Raw genomic sequence first — 15,646 nt, forward strand, 5'->3', positions numbered from 1 at the left:
TACTTATGACAATTAAGTATACTTGACTTATACTTACAAAAAGTCAAAATATACTTGAACTTTACTTAAGTATACTTAATAAAATAAACTTGAAGCATACTACTTTTTGGTAAGGGTTGCCTGTCTGCAAGCATTTTCGTTTTCATTTTCTTGAGAGGTGAAGACATACCTGTTTTCTAGTCGGAATGTTCTTATTACAGATGCCACTGCGAAGCGGCTTAGATGTGGGTGGACTCTCTGCCTTGCTTCCCTCATAGTCAGGCCATAGATGATGACATGGTCCACCAAAGTTGCTCTTATATCATCAGAAATAGGGGTCCATGCATGGCCTCTTCGACCTTGACCTTGACCTCCTCTTCCTCTTGTTCTTGTTCTTGTTCTTGTTCTGCCTCTGCCTCTATCCATGCTTGCAAAGTTCTTGAAATGGCTAAAATGAGGGCTTTTTGTAGCTGGCTGATTGGTGTTCAGTTTTGCAAGTAAGTGCCTTCAGGTGTGTATTTGAGTGATTGCAATTACCCGATGTCTGTTGTATTTTGGATACATGTGTTTTCCAAATGGCACCCTGAGATTTCATTTTTGAACGAAGTGTCTTATGTATGAAATAGAGTGTAGTATGCAGGACCAAGCGTGTTGCATAAAGGAGTAAGTGTGTTGCAGAATTGCAACTAGAGCGCAAAATAGCGCTTTTGTTTAAGGTATGGGTACATGTGTTTGAGGTATGGTAACAAAAGCTTCAAGTTGTGTTACTTTAGTCTAAGCATGGGTCTATAATGTTCAAGCAACGGGACAAAACTGTAAAAATAAATTCATGTAAATAAATAAATAAAATACATATATTCACATTAAAATAAATACATTAATAAAAATGCATGTAAATAAATAAATAAATAAATAAATAAAATAATGAATTAAATAAAAATACATGCATACACATAAATAAATAAATAAATAAATAAATAAATAAATAAATAAATAAATAAATAAATAAATAAATAAAGCCCGTGTTAATTTTTTATTACAGTGCCTGTGAATGATTGGAGCACTGGACTTGTATATTCTGAACATTTTTCAGATACTATATTTCTACACACTGGTTTGTCTTGGCCAGAGATTTAGAGACAGACTCCTGATTACAGTTTACAGATTAGAGTTTTTCATGAACTGCACAACTGAACAAAATGAATCACTGCATTACTTTCATTTAACACATTTGTTTAACATTGCATCTAATTTGCATATTAATGTGTTCTTGGGGCAAACCATAATGAAAAAAGAAGTGTAATAATGGGAGTAATAACTTGGCAACATTTTCATGTTTCATAGTGAAAGTGAAAGTCGTGACATTTGTCAAGTATGGTGACCCATACTCGAAATTGGTGCTCTGCATTTAACCCATCCAAGTGCACACACACAGCAGTGAGAAGTGAACACACTGTGAACACACACCCAGAGCAGTGGGCAGCTATATATCCAGTGCCTGGGGAGCAACTGGGGGTTCAGTCATGGGTATTGAGGGTGGAAGAGAGCGCTGTTCATTCACTCCCTCCCACCTACAACTCCTGCCAGCACCGAGACTCGAACCTGCGACCTTCTGGTCACAAATCCAAATCTCTAACCATTAGGCCACAGCTGCCCCCAATAGGAATATTGATCTATAAATTCTTTTTATGTTTCCACAAAATGCCTGATTTACATGTTTGTCCTGCTTCTACAGAAGACATGTATGAAAATTAATCTCAATAAAGTATAATGTCCTGTCCTCTACAGAAGACCGAAGAAGGAGAAGGTGCTGGAGCTCAGAAGGACATCGAGCGCCATCTAGTGGCGGAATCACGAACTTACACTACAGCAAACATGATTTGTATTTAGAAGCAAACTAATGATTTTTCATCTCAATGTTGTGCCTTCCCAGGTTATTAATATAATCATATATGCTCGTAAAAAGATAATTAGTACATTATTAGTGAAAATACAATTAGTACAGTATAAAAATGATTATGTCTATGGAAAGTCCCCATATAATATGAAAACCCAAGAACAAGCCCGAGATGACGTCACACGCCGAGGTTAAACGCTGTGAGAGGAATCACGTGACCGGAGGAACACAGAACGTGAGTTTTGCATAAAGACACGCTCATGTGATGCTAATGTTTGTGTTTTTCAGTTTATCCGTGTTCACTGTGCTCACAAAATTCACTATTTTACTGACTATGATTAGGACACTGAGGTATATATATATATTTTTATTTTATTTTAAGTATGCTTCACCTTCAACGTCACCTTTTTTTCGTCAAATATGTAAACAGTGAGCAAATACATCATAAAACCAATTTTTCATCATCACCAAAATATATTTTATATATAAACTGCTGTTCGAAAGTTTGGGATCAGTAAGATTTGTAATGATTTTGAAAGAACTTCTGCTCAGCAAGGCTGCATTTATTTTATCATAAATAAAGTAAAAGTGTGAAATATTATTATAATCTAAAACAGCTGTTTTCTATGTGAATGTATGTTAAACTGTAATGTATTTCTGTGATGCGCAGCTGTATTTTCAGCATCATTACTCCAGTCTTCAGTGTCACATGATCTTCAGAAATCATTCTAATATGATGATTTATTTGTGCTGCTTATTTTTTTTATTTTTGGGACCTGTGATTCTTTTTTTCAGGATTCTTTGGTGAATAAAATTAAAAAGAACAGCATTTATTTAAAATTGAAATGTTTTCTACCAATATAAGTCTCTATTATCACTTTTTATTAATTTTACACATCCTTGCTGAATGAAAGCATTCATTTCTTTAAAAATAAAAATAAAATTAAATTAATAAATGCTGTTCTTTTTAACTTTATCCATCAAAGAATCACAGGTTCCAAAAAAAAAAAAATAATAATAATAATAAAAAAAATAAGCAGCACAACTATTTCTAACATTGGCAGTAAAGAGATTTATAATGTGACCAAAGATTTCTATTTCAAATAAATGCTGTTCTTTCTATTCATCTGTGAATCCTGAAAAATAAAATGTATCACAGTTTCCACACAAATATTGTGCAGCACAACTGTGTTCAACATTGATAATAATCAGAAATGTTTGTTGAGCAGTAAATCATCATATTAGAATGATTTCTGAAGATCATGTGACACTGAAGACTGGAGTAATGATGCTGAAAATACAGCTGCACATCACAGAAATAAATTACACTTTAACAGAGATTCACATAGAAAACAGCTGTTTTACATTGTAATAATATTTCACTATTTTAGATTTTTTTTTTCTACATTTCTGATCAAAGAAATGCAGACTTGAGGAGCAGAAGAGACTTCTTTAAAAAATATTACAAATCTTACTGTATATATATATATATATATATACACACACACATTGGTTAAAAAATACACTTGAAAGTCATTCTTAACTGTTAAAGGCAAACCTGTAGAACTCCGGCATTCATTGATTTCTTCGCTGAGTGTTGTTTCAAGGTAAATATGGGGTTTTGATTTATGTGTTTATCATTATTAACCCGAGCATCCTGGTGAGCGCTTACACTGGAGATTTACAGAAGGACAGAGAGATGAAGATGAAGAAAACCACTCTACAGATGAGAACTGACAGATTTCATCAGATTCTCTCTTTTAAGACTCTTACCTTTGAAGGATGGGTGTCTGTTATGTTCATATTTCATTTTTTATTGTCTTGTACATGGGGTGAGTCTGACTCATGATGTTTTTTATAATAATTCAAGGTGGCTAAGCCATATATATATATATATATATATTTAACCCCAGTATTTTCCCATTTCAGTTTTGTTGTGATGTCCTCTGCACTAACCACCACAGACAGTCGTTGGAGCAATTAAAGTATCTTCACTAATTATATATTCTCATTATTATTTATTATAATATAATAATAATAAATGACATCAAATAGAATTTCTGTGGGTCTTATAAAGCCTTTTTTTCAGAGATTAAGGCCTTAAATCAGAGTAAATGAAGTAATACAGATTGGTGAGAAGTTGTATTTTCAAACTTTGAAGTGTTGCTAATACAAAACACTTACATTTCGAGACCTTGTTGATGTGTTGTTTCCAGCGCATCTCTAATGTTAAACCAGAAGATAAACAGTACAGAGAATTGATTCACTAACATGTACATGCAAGTGCATTTCAGTGCTTAGTGTTGTTTTATTGAGTGCAGTATTGCTGCTTGAAAACCATACAAACACGTCACGTTACTTTAGTTTCCCTTGTGTGTTTTATTTAAAAACAAATGCATCAACCTGGAACACTATGTATCATTTAAAGAAGACTCGAAGTGCTAACAGTAATGAAGAGAAGCCCGTTTACACATTTACAAAGTCCTTTCAGCACAGCGAACAGAACATCTCAGAATAAAACGCTCGATTACATTCTGCTGTCGTGACGGGAACAGATCAGTATTTTGGGGGGATATATTATTTCAGTTATAAAATGAAACATCTTCCAGTTTTTGCACGCTTTTGCCAAACGAATCCATGAAACCTGCAGACGTGTTCAAACCAAACGAAGGACTGAATAAAGCACGTGAACAGAACGTAGTGTTACGGATCACGAAGACACTGAAATAAGTGCTTTCTGGATCCAGAATCTAAATTTGATCTTTGGAAGACAGTCATACGGTTGTAGATTAATATTGTAAGTGCTTCGGTTTACCCATCAACTCTTTACACTCGTATATAAGCGTGTACCAATGCTGCATCTTAAAGCTGGTTAGTTTTATCGACGTTATTGCGAAGCCTGAGCCGGTGGCTTTAAATAGAGAATAAATACATGATTAAACATGACCAATGTGATGGACGACGGCATATGAAGCGAACCGGACTAATGTATGAAAGCACTACGCGATCTGCCGTCAGTAAGTCTTCATCTTTAGCAGGTCGATCACTGCACCCTGTTTCAAAACACACACACACACACACACACACACATGCCAAAATCCTTATAACATCACATACACAAACACCAAAGAAACAAACACTTGTTTCCACAAAGTGCACAACGAAACAAACACGAGACGTCTCTCGTCTCCTTAACAAGCTGAGAAAACGACCACATTCTTCATATAATGATATCACTACCATCATAGCAGCCTAAAGGTACAACAGGAAGCGAAATAAGGTGCTTGTAGCTTATATGAACCCGGGCAGGGTCTCGAAGGCGAGGGAAGCTGCTGATCATCCGGACCGGCTCTAAACCTCCTCGTCAAAAGCTGGTGTTATTCAGGCAGAGAGATTGTTAGCCAGCTCGATGAGCGCTAGTGCGCCGTGAAGACGCTCGCGCTGCTCCTGGAGACACCGGCGCGCCGTACCGCCGCTCTTCTCTTCCTCCTGCTCCTCTTCTTCACCTTCATCGGACGGGAGGAAGTCCAGAGGGTCCTGCTGCTCCTGGTCCTCTATAGTGGTGTTACTCAGAGTCTTTGCTTTAGTCGGCGCGGGCGTCCGCTGCTCCCTCATCTGCCAGTATCTGACCACACAAACACAAACACAAACACAAACACTGTCACTCTGACGGACCTTCAGACTAAAACCTTAACATAATAACTATATAAAAAAAAAAGCATGCTCAAACTTCCGAGGCATTTTTCATTTTGTTTAACTTGATGCATTAAAATAACTAATACTTAAAAGAACAAATTTAAATTTGTTCAACTGTAAAAAAATAAATAATAATAATATATTAATATAAAATAAATATAAAAACTTAGTTTAATTTGACAAATAACTAAAACAAACTTGACTGTAGTAAAGTTAATTTTTTTAACTTGACAAAAAAAATTAAAACATACAAATCAGTTTTATTATAGAAATAACTACATAGAAATAATAAAAAAAATCACAAAAATCACAAGCATCAAATTTCTTTAAAAAAGGATGATAGTACAAAAATAAAACCAAAATATTTGAACGTGTTGCCAAAAACACAAAAACCCCCACTTTATTTAGATTAACTTGAAGCACTAAAATAACTAAAACAAACAAAAAAAGTAAAAATATTAAAAGATATTAAAAATAACAACACAATTACTTAAATACAAAAATAATATATATATATATATAATTTTTTTAAGAACTTATTTTAGTTTGTTGCAAAGGCGACATCTCATCTAGTCTCATCTTCATTAAGTTTAACTTGATGTACTAAAATAGCTAAAACTGAAATAAAAATTAACAAAAAAAAAAGCTATATGGAAATTAATTTAACTAAAAAATGGCTAAAAAAAAAAATCTAATGAGATGAAGCACATTTTATTTGTGCTTTATACTCAAGTATTTAATTCACTGGATAATTTAAAAATACTATGTGGTTATGTAATGTAATGTCAACAGAACATGATCATGACACAATACTGTGATACAGATATCGGTCCTCATGTAAATGAGGGCGGGGGACTTTTGATTGACAGGAAATCAGCTGATGTCTGATAGCATGGGTAACTGGTCGACACTTTTGTACACAAGTGTGTTGATGATTTACTCACTTTGCCAGCCATTCGGCCACAGCCTTGTTGTCGGCCCCCTGTGATTTTCCGGGGCCCCCCATGGGCTCCTCGCGCTTCAGCCGCGCGTATGGGTGTTTGGCACAGACACTTATAGCGAGCGAGAATCGGCTACTGAAACACAAAACACACAGAGAAAAAAAAAACAAACATATCACTTTACACAACACACACTAACAAACCAGTGTTATAGTTTTAGTTAAGATGCAGTATATAATACTGACAGCTAGTGGTTGAAATGGGTACTGCAGTCCAAATTGATAATACTGGAAAGAGTTGTTGCGCTTATATGTGCTTTAATTATTTACATGTGTGCAGGTTAAGTGGACATTTGAATGAAATGTTGTTTAGTTAATATTAAACAAGGATTAGATCGTGCTGCAAAGTGTAGGGATGTAACAATTAACCGGGAGCCGGCTGAAAATCGATGATGCTAAACAAATCGCGATTCAATTCGGAGTTTATATGAATGTATGTCTGAGGGAAACTTACTGTCTTTAGAAAAGTTTAGATGGGATTTTTTCTTTTCATCTTGCCTCTGTATAATGCATATTAAAGTTAATAAGTGCAGCGCTGCTTTGTTTACAGCGGTAACCAAGGAAACGCTTTAAGCGCCACCTGCTGCAGTGTTCCTAAGTGCTTTGTTTACAGCGCTAACCAAGGAAATGCTTTAAGCGCCACCTGCTGCAGTGTTCCCAAGTGCTTTGTTTACAGCGGTAACCAAGGAAATGCTTTAAGCGCCACCTGCTGCAGTGTTCCCAAGTGCTTTGTTTACAGCGGTAACCAAGGAAACGCTTTAAGCCCCACCTGCTGCAGTGTTCACAAGTGCTTTGTTTACAGCGGTAACCAAGGAAACACTTTAAGCGCCACCTGCTGCAGTGTTCACAAGTGCTTTGTTTACTGTGGTAACCAAGGAAACGCTTTAAGCGCCACCTGCTGCAGTGTTCACAAGTGCTTTGTTTACTGTGGTAACCAAGGAAGCGCTTTAAGCGGCACCTGCTGCAGTGTTCACAAGTGCTTTGTTTACAGCGGTAACCAAGGAAATGCTTTAAGCCCCACCTGCTGCAGTGTTCACAAGTGCTTTGTTTACAGCGGTAACCAAGGAAACGTTTTAAGCTCCACCTGCTGGCAGAGAGTGAATCTGTGTCTCGTTCAGCTCGTCTGCTGTTTCATGCTGATATTTCTTATGTATAGTTTCACAAAACTGAAGTCAAACCAATCTGTTTTTGCTTCAAATTTTGAAATTAAACAATCTAATTTAGATTAAAATGTATAAAGCATCTTTGTTTGGATCATGATTAAAATGCAGTGGTTGCCTCTTATTTTAAATGGAAAGAACACAGACAAAGAGTTAGAGAGTCGGACTCCCAATCGAAGGGTTGTGAGTTCGAGTCTCCGGCCGGCAGGAATTGTGGGTGGGGGGAGTGAATGTACAGTTCTCTCTCCACCTTCAATACCATGACTTAGGTGCCCTTGAGCAAGGCAGCGAACCCCCAACTGCTCCCCGGGCGCCTCAGCATAAAAATGGCTGCCCACTGCTCCGGGTGTGTGTTCACAGTGTGTGTGTGTTCACTGCTCTGTGTGTGTGCACTTCGGATGGGTTAAATGCAGAGCACGAATTCTGAGTATGGGTCACCATACTTGGCTGAATGTCACGTCACTTCACTTCACTTCACTTCAAAGCCTTATTTTGTTTATATGAAGAGATTTATTTTATTTGTGCTACTTATTTAGTTGATTTGGGGCTTGTTTTAAAATTTCTATTTAGTTTTGTTATTTACATTTACATTATATTTAAATTTTGTCATTTAGCAGATGCTTTTATCCAAAGCGACTTACAAACGAAGACAACAGAAGCGATCAAAACCAACAAAAGAGCAATAATATACAAGTGTTAGTATGTTATTATAGTGTTATATATCAATTCCACTAAGAAACGTGCAGCATTTTGTCCAAGCAATAATAAAAGGACACATTAAATTTAAAATATGACTTAAATCTCATTTTGTAAAAAAAAAATTGTGAATCGAAACGTGAGTTGAGTGAATAGTCAGGCAGTTTTGTTCAATAAAACCATGATTACTTGCTTTTTATACCTTATTTGAACTAATTATTATTGCCTCATTGCTATTATGTTTGTATTTTAAGTAGGGCTGCACGATGTGTCGTTTAAGCATCGATATCGCGATGTACGAATCCACGATAGTCACATCGCAGGATGTGCGATGTAGGCTGTCGTAGTTGATCCGTTATTCATTAACCGTACTGGCCAGCTGCTCCCCGGCGCTTGACGAATGTGATTCGCGGATAATTGCACAGCTTAACCATCATATAATGAAAGTTTATCATTTGCATGTGTTTTCAAGTCCTGTCAGTTTAACAGGGCGCATATAAGAACGAGGAGAGAGAGAGAGAGAGAGCGCGAGAGCGAGCGAGCCCCGGCCGCGCGTGCTCACCTTCACCGTCTTCAAACAACACGAGCGCTGTCTTGCTCTCTCTCCCTCGCGCATATTAATCAAAATCAATTGACACGATGGTGTCAAAAAAAAAAAAAAAACTATCCAGTGATGAAAAGTTTTCTGTGTTGTCAAATCTTGTGCAATATCCTAAACTGCCGAAATAATTACACAACGCGTGCCGTACACGTCTGGTTCGCGAACTAATGATTACTAATGATTCATGTTAGTTAATATGTTAACAATTCAAACCATATCCTAAAGTTACAAACAGATCATTTACTCTAATTTAAATAATACTCTGATGTTTAAATCATTTAAAATGATAATGTAAGTGTGCTCACCCCATTTTTTGTGTGTAAGAAAAAATTAGATTAGATTTCATATCGCAATATATATCGCAGTAAAATAAAATATCGCAGTCAAAATCACATCAAAACAACAACCAGCACTAATTTTAAGTAATTTTAAAGGCTATTGTTCGCTTAGGTCTATTTTTATTACCACAAAAAAATATATATATAATTACCCGATTACTCTATTAATCGTCAGAATAATTGATAAACTACTCTGTTACCAAAATAATCATTAGTGACAGCCCTAATGTGAACAGGTGTTTGAAAGAACACTACAGAAACTAGTCCATACTACTTGTGTTTGAGTGAAAGCAGTGAATGCTAACGCTCACCTTTCTCTGAACAGACGAAGGGTTTTTCTCCGGTGTGGAGGCGCTGATGGGTCTTCAGCTGTCCGCTCTGGACGAACCCTTCCCCAAACTCAGAATAATAACACAAACACTATCTCTCTCGTTCTGCATGAAGAGGACACTCAATGCTCTCGCTCTGAGATCTGAACACAAAGCTCAATGTGCTGGCACTGACCCGTGTGCGTGCGTTTGTGCGCCTGTAGCGATTTCTCGCGGGGAAAGACGCGGTTGCAGATGTTGCAGCGGATGCGGCTGGTGGAGTTCTCGCCCTCGTTGATCAGCTCTCGGACGGTATCTGCCCGCGGGCGTCCGCGCCGAATGCCATCCTGAAATACGACAGCAGGAAGATGCATGTTAGTGTCATGACAGAATGAACCATATAAACACCCCATGATTTACTCACCCTCAAGCCATCCTAGGAGTACATGACTTTATTCTTAGTTATGTATAGAAGTTTAATTGTCACATAAATCCATTCTGCAATTCTTGTCTGTCCATGCCCACATTTAAGACCTCTTGAAATTATAATTAAGACTTTTATTATATCATTTAAGGTATTAAAGACATTTATGGCCTTGTATTTGATACAACTAAATTTAATAATGTTTAAGACCCTGCGATGACACATTTCGTTAGCTCGACTGGAAGACAGTCCCAGGACATCGGGCTAGCGATTTTGCGAGCCATGCGGAGCATTTTTATGATGGATGGATGCTTTTTTTTGGGCTTTAAAATCTCGACCCCAATTCACTGCCATTGAAAATTTTTTTTTTTTTATTATAACTCTGATTGTATCCGTCTGAAAGAATAAAGTCATGTAAAGTGAGTAAATCACGGGGTAATTTTCTTTTTAAGAACTAAATTAATCTGAATAATGAGACTATAGTGTTTTTTAGAGCTGCTTTACAGCTGAAATTCAATTTGTATTCATAATTGATGCATGTTACATTAACATTGTTAATATCCTGTTTGATACTGACACAATCAGTACTGTATAAAGCATTATAGAAATATGTGTCTTTAATAATTGCAAGACAAGAATAATAAATAGTATTTTTTATAACACTATTAAAAGTTGCATCTCAAAAAATAATACAAAAACAGAAAAATGTATATAGATCATATTTATTAACAAAACAGTGCCACATATTAAACATAACTAATGATCCAACAGCTTAACGTGCCACATGTAATAAACAACCACAATAACACAATGTAATTACGAAATAATAGCATATTAACATAACACCACAGATTATAAATAATATTTTAACGCAATAGCATATATAATCCTATGCCATATGGATACTAGCATGTCATAATTACGCATATAGTATATATTTATATATAACTGCACACCATATTAACATTAAAAGCTATATTTACGGCAAGTTTAAGAGTAATAGTTTTTCTAGAAGCAAAGTCGATAACATTTTGGCGCGCACGTCTGACGTCACGTCCAACTTCCAGCTGCCGCACAATGGAGGAGAATTTAAAATCCCGTCCCGAGCGCGCGCTTTACATATATGCACGCGCTGAAAATCACCTCACTTACCGATAATATGTGCTAGTACAAATATAATAGCGCACTTGTGTTATATAATACAGTGTGTTTAGTTAGTTTGAATCTCACCTTGAGGTGTTCCGGGCAGGAGCTGACGTCTGATTCGGCGGGAGAGCCGCTGTTTCGGGTCGGTGAGGCGGTTCCGCTGCCCGAGCCGGGGCTCAGAGTCACATTGTGCGCGTTTTCGCCCCAGCGCCACGGGTACACCATGAAGTCGCTGAATCCGGGGCTGGTGGGCATCAGAGAGTCCGCTGCTGTCGGCTTGATGGGAGTCGTCTTGATCACGGACACCAGAACTCTCTTCGGCGAGTCGTTACAGAAGATCACTTGATGTTTGCTGTCAGCCATCGCAAATAACGTTCAGTTAAAATAGAACTTAAACCGTTCAGTTTTAAAATAAAATAAATGTAGAAAGTGTAAATAAGTGCAGTTGGAGGAATATCCCGCGTTTAACGTGCCGCCGCTGGTCGCTGTGTTACAAAGTCAGTCATTCCCGAATGTTACATGTATCAGGCGCGGCGCCTTTGATTCCGTTCTTATCCCGAGATCTCACTGCCAGGAGTCGCTACAGTGAGCCGAGCTCGCTCGGTGGTTTCCCGCGTTGGAAATCGCGCCCGAGCGCGGCGCACAGCCAATCAGCGAAGAGGGCGTTACAGCGCCCACGCCATGCAGCCGAGAGCGAACCAATGGTAGACGCCGTGGCGTTCTCGCAGCCAATCGCCTTGCCGCGACGCCGCGACACTTTTAAAACATGGCAGAGCGCGCTCTTTCTTGACAGACGCGACGGTTGTCCAATCACATGACTCGCTGTGTACTGTACGGGCGGGTGCGCGCGCGTTATTTCCTGCAGTGTAACGTCTCCCGCGCATAATGTTTACATTTACATCGATTTAAAAGGAAAGGCGTGCGGTGACTGTGGCGCGAAAGTTACGCAATCAAACCGCTTTTTGTTTCATTGTGTTTTAGCAGCTGTCTCTATACAGCAAAGCGAAGCATGAAAACACTTTAATTATTCGATTCTTTTTAAGATAAAAGCCTCCCGCGTGAAAATAACATCTGCTGTGTTTCTTTCAGCGCCTTGACTTAACCCTTTAACTGTCACCCCCCCGTTTTTAACAATAGGCATTAAAGTGCACTATCTAAACTTAAATTGTTGTAGTTTATGAACCCTTTGGAATATAGACCTAAGGTTGGTCTCTTTTTTAAAGAAGAAAATTAGCAGAAAATTCAAAAAATTAAAGTATCAAAAAGTTATAGAAGTTTAAATGTACTGTAAATAAAATGCACTATATTGATTTTATTTATTATAAACATTTTACAAAACAGGTTTTACTCTAAAATTATAAGTATATTATAATTATATAGTATAAAATTAAATCCTTGTGTCTAAATAAGTTATGTTCCAAATTTGAAGTTGATATGAAAAAAATTGAGGTTCCTGTGAGAGTTTTAGTGCGTCATACCACAAACAGCCACTGGGAGCCACCAAAACTCCTTTGAATTTTGTTTAATTAATTTTTCTCTAGATTTCTCTGTCAATTTTACTTCTATCTCAAAATAATCACCAAATATGGAATCCTGAGACTCAGCCCTTTCCAATGATATGTTTGTTGCCAAGATTATAAAAAGTTTTGTTTCTAAAAGACCGTAATGCATTTTGTAATATGACACTTGACACTGCCCAGTAAGTGGGAGGCGACCGCCATAAGATTTTAAAGTACCACTTCCATGGTAACGCAATGTCCAATTTCAAAATGGTTTTCACAGGATGAATCTTGGGCTTCTAAAAGAATTTATAGAGAATAAGAACAACAACAAAAAAGAGCGCCAAGCGTCCCACAGGTGGGACGGTGACAGTTAAGGGGTTAATATATATATATATATATATATATATATATATATATATATATATATATATATATATAATTACGCCCGTGTGTATATATATATATATATATATATATATATATATATATATATATATATATATATATATATATATATATATATATATATTAATATTATATTAATTATATAATATATATTATATAATTACGCCCGTGTGTATATATATATATATATATATATATATATATTATATATATATATATATATATATATATATAACTGATTGCCTAAATTTTGCTCGTGGCCGGTGTTGTGCCGAATTCTTCACCCCTGCCAGATTCTGCATCCCCTCGTTGAAATCGCTACCTGATTGCCTAATCCCAACCCCACCCCTAATCCTAACCCCTCCCCCACACCTACTCCTAAACCTACCAATACCAGGGGGTGCATAATCTGGCAGGGTGCAAATTTCGGCACTACACCTGTAGCACAGTGACTCTAGCCACTTTGGCGGGTTGAATAATTGCCAGTGTGTGAGTTAGAGGCTAAGTATAAGTTTAGCACAGATATATTTTCACTCGCGAACACTCTGACTCTGACTGAGGGCTTCAGAGTTTCACTCTCCGTCCAGCGATCTGTGATATTTCTCAGTTCATCTCAATGGATGCGCAGCGCACCTGTATTTGATATAGGCTACTGTAAACTCTAGTGTGAAGGCGCACAAATCGCCGTTGCTTTCTCTCACACACACGCAGAGACCGAGAGAGAGAGAATGAGTGAGTGAATTGACTCGCTACATTTAAACAATATTCTTTGTTGTATTTTCCTGTCAAAATAACGGCGTTCCTATGGAAGTCTTCCGCCTGGTTTTCCGGTAGTGGGTGGAGTTAATGCGCAAACGGCAATCCCATTGGCTGGCGCTCACCTAATAACGTCAATGTTTTGATTTCAGCAAATCAGTTCAAGCGAACGCACAAAACCTGATTAATATTCATGAATCCAGCAGCTCATTAATCCTTAGTAATCCTTAGTGTGTTTTATAGTTCTTATTATTAGAATTCGTATCATTATTATCCTATCAGTATTTTTGTTATTTTTTTCCCAATTTTTTTTGTCAGAAACATTGAATGACAGAAAAAACAACCACCTCTCAAGTTAAAATGACTAATATGCATTCAAACATGGTTATCAAACTTACTTCTAATTACTTAAGTTATATTAAATAATACTTGATTATTATAAAGCTTGACTGACTGATGTTAAGTGTACTGATGTTAAAAGTGTATTAAAAAAATTGCGCCATTTTACAAATATTATATATATATATATATATATATATATATATATATATATATATATAGATATATATATATATATATATATATATAAATATATCAGTCTGGCGAGTAAACTAAAGTATTTACTAGCCAATGGCGATTCAATTTCCAAGGTGTCCGTGGAGGGTTGCAACCTAACCAGTAGTCATTATTAGGGCCTTATCACAAAAATGACACAAACTGAAATATGTTCTTTATGATGAGAGGAACGTTCCCCTCAAATTTTAATGAAGATAAAAGCAACTTTGTCCGAACCATGGCATGCATTTTTCGTGAGGTTTCGAGACTGATCTACTTTCCATTGCAACTTGTAACAAAGAATTTCCCAGTGTGGTTCAAAAAAGTAATTCTGAGTCTGATATTTAAACAGACAGTGTTTCTAATGCTAAAGGTTGTTTTTTTTTTTTTCAGTTTAGTTTTTTATCTTTTTTATTAATCTTCTACATCCATGCACCACTTTAATTATGCAGTAAGAAGCTACTTTTTATGTCTTTATCTTAATACATGGTTTTATTTAAAAAAAGAGCTTTACACACAACCTTATCAGAGCTAAATATAATGATCTGTTTTGTTATACATTTATGTAGTCTTAATTTGGGTGTGTACAGTGGTTTTACATTTAAAAGGGTCGTAAATCTAGTTCAAGTAAATATTAGCATGCCATAGTCAACTTTTATCAGGTAATTTCACAACAACAAAAATGTGGCTAGTAAAAATGCTGTATGGCTAGTAACTTTGGAAAACCACTAGCCACATTGGCTAGTGAGCAAAAAAGTTAATGTCAAGCCCTGTATATATATATATATATATATATATATATATATATATATATATATATAAATTGTTCGCAAGCTTTTAGAATCATTTCCACATTTCACTCAGTTATGTCTATTTTAAAGAATTTAATGTTATTTATTTTTTAATGTGTGCTATTTATGGATGATTATTTAGGAAACAAAGAATGAATGACTCGGACAATAAACCTGTTTTTGGTGTCATATTTTAGAATTGCAATTCTTTTTGGGAGACATACATGCTTAAATTCTCTGCAAGAATTAAAATAAATTGCTATAAGATCTGCAAACACCAGCAGTTTTAGACTATTTTTAAACTATAAACAAGTGTCCTAAAACTCTAAAGTGCCTTTTACATTAGTGTTTACTGGAAAAGGATTTTTAATCATTATTTTAGAGATTGCAGT

The 15,646-nt window shown here is 36.3% G+C and overlaps 1 pseudogene; it reads right to left on the bottom strand.

The window, feature by feature from the left end:
- Positions 1-4,160: 4,160 nt before the first annotated feature.
- Positions 4,161-11,988, bottom strand: LOC122145884 (annotated as a pseudogene).
- Between the last annotated feature and the right edge of the window lie 3,658 nt (positions 11,989-15,646).

The sequence above is a fragment of the Cyprinus carpio genome, chromosome A8 (assembly GCF_018340385.1).
Source record: "Cyprinus carpio isolate SPL01 chromosome A8, ASM1834038v1, whole genome shotgun sequence".
Lineage (NCBI taxonomy): Eukaryota > Metazoa > Chordata > Actinopteri > Cypriniformes > Cyprinidae > Cyprinus > Cyprinus carpio.